The sequence below is a fragment of the Schistocerca cancellata genome, unplaced genomic scaffold (assembly GCF_023864275.1).
Source record: "Schistocerca cancellata isolate TAMUIC-IGC-003103 unplaced genomic scaffold, iqSchCanc2.1 HiC_scaffold_608, whole genome shotgun sequence".
In the NCBI taxonomy this organism is placed as follows: Eukaryota; Metazoa; Arthropoda; class Insecta; order Orthoptera; family Acrididae; genus Schistocerca; species Schistocerca cancellata.
This window is the reverse complement of record NW_026046619.1, coordinates 62,501-68,301: the sequence shown is the minus strand read 5'-3', so window position 1 is coordinate 68,301 and position 5,801 is coordinate 62,501. Positions and strand designations below refer to the sequence as shown.

At 54.8% G+C, this 5,801-nt stretch overlaps 2 non-coding genes across 2 annotated transcripts; both read right to left on the bottom strand.

Moving 5' to 3' along the window:
- Positions 1-228: 228 nt before the first annotated feature.
- LOC126134564 (5.8S ribosomal RNA) lies at positions 229-383 on the bottom strand. The gene has a single exon (XR_007527771.1). It is a non-coding gene; the product is annotated as a 5.8S ribosomal RNA (ribosomal RNA).
- A 353-nt stretch (positions 384-736) lies between these two features.
- On the bottom strand, positions 737-2,645 carry LOC126134569 (small subunit ribosomal RNA). The gene has a single exon (XR_007527775.1). It is a non-coding gene; the product is annotated as a small subunit ribosomal RNA (ribosomal RNA).
- Positions 2,646-5,801: the final 3,156 nt, after the last annotated feature.

Genomic DNA, 5,801 nt, shown 5'->3' with positions numbered 1-5,801 from the left:
GCTTAAATTCAGCGGGTAGTCTCGCCTGCTCTGAGGTCGTTGTACGAGGTGTCGCACGCCACACCGCCAGCCGGCTGTGCACGCTACCGAGAAAGTACCGGTATGCGAACCGCCAGGCGACGGGCGCGCATCGCACGTTTAAGGAGACGCGGCCGGCCCCACAGGCGGCCACGACACTCCCAGGTCTCCGAAGGCGGGACAAACGCCGCGCGCTTCAGTATACGTAGCCGACCCTCAGCCAGACGTGGCCCGGGAACGGAATCCATGGACCGCAATGTGCGTTCGAAACGTCGATGTTCATGTGTCCTGCAGTTCACATGTCGACGCGCAATTTGCTGCGTTCTTCATCGACCCACGAGCCGAGTGATCCACCGTCCTGGGTGATCTTTTTTGTTTAGTTTCCACTGTCTCTTTCAAAACAGTTGCATAGGCGGGACTGAGGCGTTTGACGGCCCCTGTTCCAGCGTTCTGTGTCCAACGGCCTCACGGCCGATGGGCGTCGTACGGCTCCACACCGGAGCGGACAGGCACTCGGGCGAAAGTCATTCAAAACCGGCGCCAGGCGCCAGGTGCCGCAGGCCAGCCGCTCCAGAGCTTCAGCGCTCGTACCACACAACATTTTGTCCGTTAGTTTTGAGAGGCACGCGTGGTTCCGCACGCGGCGCACGGCTGCTGCCGTACAGGTAGCGTGTTGCGCGACACGACACGCACATCGAAAGACATGCAGTCTAGTCGGTAATGATCCTTCCGCAGGTTCACCTACGGAAACCTTGTTACGACTTTTACTTCCTCTAAATGATCAAGTTTGGTCATCTTTCCGGTAGCATCGGCAACGACAGAGTCGATGCCGCGTACCAGTCCGAAGACCTCACTAAATCATTCAATCGGTAGTAGCGACGGGCGGTGTGTACAAAGGGCAGGGACGTAATCAACGCGAGCTTATGACTCGCGCTTACTGGGAATTCCTCGTTCATGGGGAACAATTGCAAGCCCCAATCCCTAGCACGAAGGAGGTTCAGCGGGTTACCCCGACCTTTCGGCCTAGGAAGACACGCTGATTCCTTCAGTGTAGCGCGCGTGCGGCCCAGAACATCTAAGGGCATCACAGACCTGTTATTGCTCAATCTCGTGCGGCTAGAAGCCGCCTGTCCCTCTAAGAAGAAAAGTAATCGCTGACAGCACGAAGGATGTCACGCGACTAGTTAGCAGGCTAGAGTCTCGTTCGTTATCGGAATTAACCAGACAAATCGCTCCACCAACTAAGAACGGCCATGCACCACCACCCACCGAATCAAGAAAGAGCTATCAATCTGTCAATCCTTCCGGTGTCCGGGCCTGGTGAGGTTTCCCGTGTTGAGTCAAATTAAGCCGCAGGCTCCACTCCTGGTGGTGCCCTTCCGTCAATTCCTTTAAGTTTCAGCTTTGCAACCATACTTCCCCCGGAACCCAAAAGCTTTGGTTTCCCGGAGGCTGCCCGCCGAGTCATCGGAGGAACTGCGGCGGATCGCTGGCTGGCATCGTTTATGGTTAGAACTAGGGCGGTATCTGATCGCCTTCGAACCTCTAACTTTCGTTCTTGATTAATGAAAACATACTTGGCAAATGCTTTCGCTTCTGTTCGTCTTGCGACGATCCAAGAATTTCACCTCTAACGTCGCAATACGAATGCCCCCGCCTGTCCCTATTAATCATTACCTCGGGTTCCGAAAACCAACAAAATAGAACCGAGGTCCTATTCCATTATTCCATGCACACAGTATTCAGGCGGGCTTGCCTGCTTTAAGCACTCTAATTTGTTCAAAGTAAACGTGCCGGCCCACCCAGACACTCAATAAAGAGCACCTTGGTAGGATTTCAACGGGGTCCGCCTCGGGACGCACGAACACGCACGAGGCGGTCGCACGCCTTCGGCTCGCCCCACCGGCAGGACGTCCCACGATACATGCCAGTTAAACACCGACGGGCGGTGAACCAACAGCGTGGGACACAAATCCAACTACGAGCTTTTTAACCGCAACAACTTTAATATACGCTATTGGAGCTGGAATTACCGCGGCTGCTGGCACCAGACTTGCCCTCCAATAGATACTCGTTAAAGGATTTAAAGTGTACTCATTCCGATTACGGGGCCTCGGATGAGTCCCGTATCGTTATTTTTCGTCACTACCTCCCCGTGCCGGGAGTGGGTAATTTGCGCGCCTGCTGCCTTCCTTGGATGTGGTAGCCGTTTCTCAGGCTCCCTCTCCGGAATCGAACCCTGATTCCCCGTTACCCGTTACAACCATGGTAGGCGCAGAACCTACCATCGACAGTTGATAAGGCAGACATTTGAAAGATGCGTCGCCGGTACGAGGACCGTGCGATCAGCCCAAAGTTATTCAGAGTCACCAAGGCAAACGGACCGGACGAGCCGACCGATTGGTTTTGATCTAATAAAAGCGTCCCTTCCATCTCTGGTCGGGACTCTGTTTGCATGTATTAGCTCTAGAATTACCACAGTTATCCAAGTAACGTGGGTACGATCTAAGGAACCATAACTGATTTAATGAGCCATTCGCGGTTTCACCTTAATGCGGCTTGTACTGAGACATGCATGGCTTAATCTTTGAGACAAGCATATGACTACTGGCAGGATCAACCAGGGAGCTGCGTCAACTAGAGCTGAGCAGCCGGCCGCCCGGGAGTGTGTCCCAGGGGCCCGCGCGAACACGCAAGCGTCCGCTCAATTATTCTGCAAACAGGAGGAGGCTGAGCTCCCCTGCACAATACACCTCGAAACCCTCTCAGGTCCCGGCGGCGCGCAGCGCCGTCCTAAGTACTTGGTCGGGTTCGAGAGAGGCGCAATCGCCCGGAGTTAGGCGAGTAGACGCTTTAGGTGCGACCACCCGTGCTCCCAACTGAGCTTGCCGCTGCCGACAGAGGCCCGGGAGCGTGCTGTCGTGGCATTGCCGGCGGGAGACAACACGCGCCACCTACGGTGACCGGCAGCTCCAACGCCAGCGCCACAGAAGGGCAAAGGCCCCACGTGGGTGCCGAAGCGAACTCTCCCAGCACAGCGCACGTGCCAACACGTCTGCACAACTGCGATACAAACCACCAGCGAGAACCGCTGGGGCGACCGAGCAGCAGACGGCGTCGCGGCGCCGAGTGCCGGGCGGCGGCGCATCCTCAACGCACACAGTCCTCAGTCGGACCAGCACACTGCAGATGTCCACCGCGCTTCGCACCGGGCCCGCGAGGACCCACTTTGGCCGCCCGGCGCCGCGCGCAGGGTGCCCCGGCGCGCAGCTGCGCCGCCTGCCGCGTCCGTCGGCCGGCGCGCCTGCCACTGGGCGCCCCCACCAGCCGGCTGTAGCGCGTGCGCCCACGCACCGCGCGGCCAGCACGCCGGGCGGCCCCCCCTCACCGGCCGGGGACGGTCCCACCCAGCCACCGCCGCGTATCGCTTCACACACAGATTTGCCCTTACTGATTTACCTCCAGCAACAACAACCGCACCACAATGGGTTTACCAGTTGTTCATTTGCGTTGCGTCACGTCACCAGCAAACGTAGACGTCCATCCCAGTTTGCAAATGCAACGATTATTGCATACCTGTCTGTTAGGTGTCACGACACACTACGTCTGCCCACATACACGCAACAAAATGTGCACGACTAGAGAACACGTGGGAGGTGGCCCCCTACGTATGCGATGTCCATTACGAGACCGACTGTCAACCAGCATCTGTACCATGTCGCAGATGTGGAACGCGGTGCACCATGCTATCACACTGTGTGAGAAGAGACGACTACGTTTGAATACACGCGCCACTACATCAACAGACGGCTCATGCTGATCGCCATCCAGGGCGTCCGTTACTCCCACACGTCTCTATGGCGTACCACACTGCAATGTAGCTGTTATGGGGAGACGGCACGTGGCTGAGTGCACAACATTTGGACCGTATGGTTCGCTGTTGTTGGGCGCAGTCGTACGGTCACACATGTGCCACAGCGTATCATTCAGTACATACGGACCTATGTGCAGTACAATGTGAGGATTAAGCTTACGATATCAGCGGACAGTGGACACAGGCCGTACCACGACGTAGACTGAGCGCTTCGACATGCGAATGCCAGTGAACAGCTGCGAAGGGCATTGAACACGCAAGCACCTGAACGACCAGCGTGCGAAGGCAGGGTGGAGGGGGGGGGGCGATGTACATCCTGCAGTTGTCCACATTACAGTGTACAGCGGGAGCATGTAAAAAGTAAGCAACACTTGCGAAGTGTTCAACATGAAACGACACACAAGAGGGTGGGCGGTGCGAGTAGCGAACTATATTCAGAGGGTTGTGGTTAGACAACACTAGATTAATGTAACGTGTCATATGCCAATTACAGAGCAGGTTAAGGCACAACGTGGGTTAGGTTAAGGCACAACGTGGGTTAGGTTAAGGCACAACGTGGGTTAGGTTAAGGCACAACGTGGGTTAGGTTAAGGCACAACGTGGGTTAGGTTAAGGCACAACGTGGGTTAGGTTAAGGCACAACGTGGGTTAGGTTAAGGCACAACGTGGGTTAGGTTAAGGCACAACGTGGGTTAGGTTAAGGCACAACGTGGGTTAGGTTAAGGCACAACGTGGGTTAGGTTAAGGCACAACGTGGGTTAGGTTAAGGCACAACGTGGGTTAGGTTAAGGCACAACGTGGGTTAGGTTAAGGCACAACGTGGGTTACGTTAAGGCACAACGTGGGTTACGTTAAGGCACAACGTGGGTTACGTTAAGGCACAACGTGGGTTACGTTAAGGCACAACGTGGGTTACGTTAAGGCACAACGTGGGTTACGTTAAGGCACAACGTGGGTTACGTTAAGGCACAACGTGGGTTACGTTAAGGCACAACGTGGGTTAGGTTAAGGCACAACGTGGGTTAGGTTAAGGCACAACGTGGGTTAGGTTAAGGCACAACGTGGGTTAGGTTAAGGCACAACGTGGGTTACGTTAAGGCACAACGTGGGTTACGTTAAGGCACAACGTGGGTTACGTTAAGGCACAACGTGGGTTACGTTAAGGCACAACGTGGGTTACGTTAAGGCACAACGTGGGTTACGTTAAGGCACAACGTGTGTTAGGTTAAGGCACAACGTGGGTTAGGTTAAGGCACAACGTGGGTTAGGTTAAGGCACAACGTGGGTTACGTTAAGGCACAACGTGGGTTACGTTAAGGCACAACGTGGGTTACGTTAAGGCACAACGTGGGTTACGTTAAGGCACAACGTGGGTTACGTTAAGGCACAACGTGGGTTACGTTAAGGCACAACGTGGGTTACGTTAAGGCACAACGTGGGTTACGTTAAGGCACAACGTGTGTTAGGTTAAGGCACAACGTGGGTTAGGTTAAGGCACAACGTGGGTTAGGTTAAGGCACAACGTGGGTTAGGTTAAGACACAAATTGCGTTACAAATTGCGTTACATTGCGGTACAAATTGCGTTACATTGCGGTACAAATTGCGTTACATTGCGGTACAAATTGCGTTACAAATTTGGTTAGGTTAAGGTGCAAAATGGGTTGGATTACAGTACACAACATGGTAAGAGATAGTGTGTTTGGGGGGGGGGGGGGGCAGGTTCGTTGGTAGTGATCATTGTAAGTGAATGTCTGAGGCAGCGTCAGTATGTCACAGCAGTTCTGTCTCGTCAGGATGCGCTTTTCGCTCGTGACTGGAGGCGCGCCGCGTCTGTGGTTGCGGCAAGGGAGTGGCAGACCTGTGTGATTCATTCCTGCCATTGTTTCTGTGCCGTAACAGGAGGCAGTG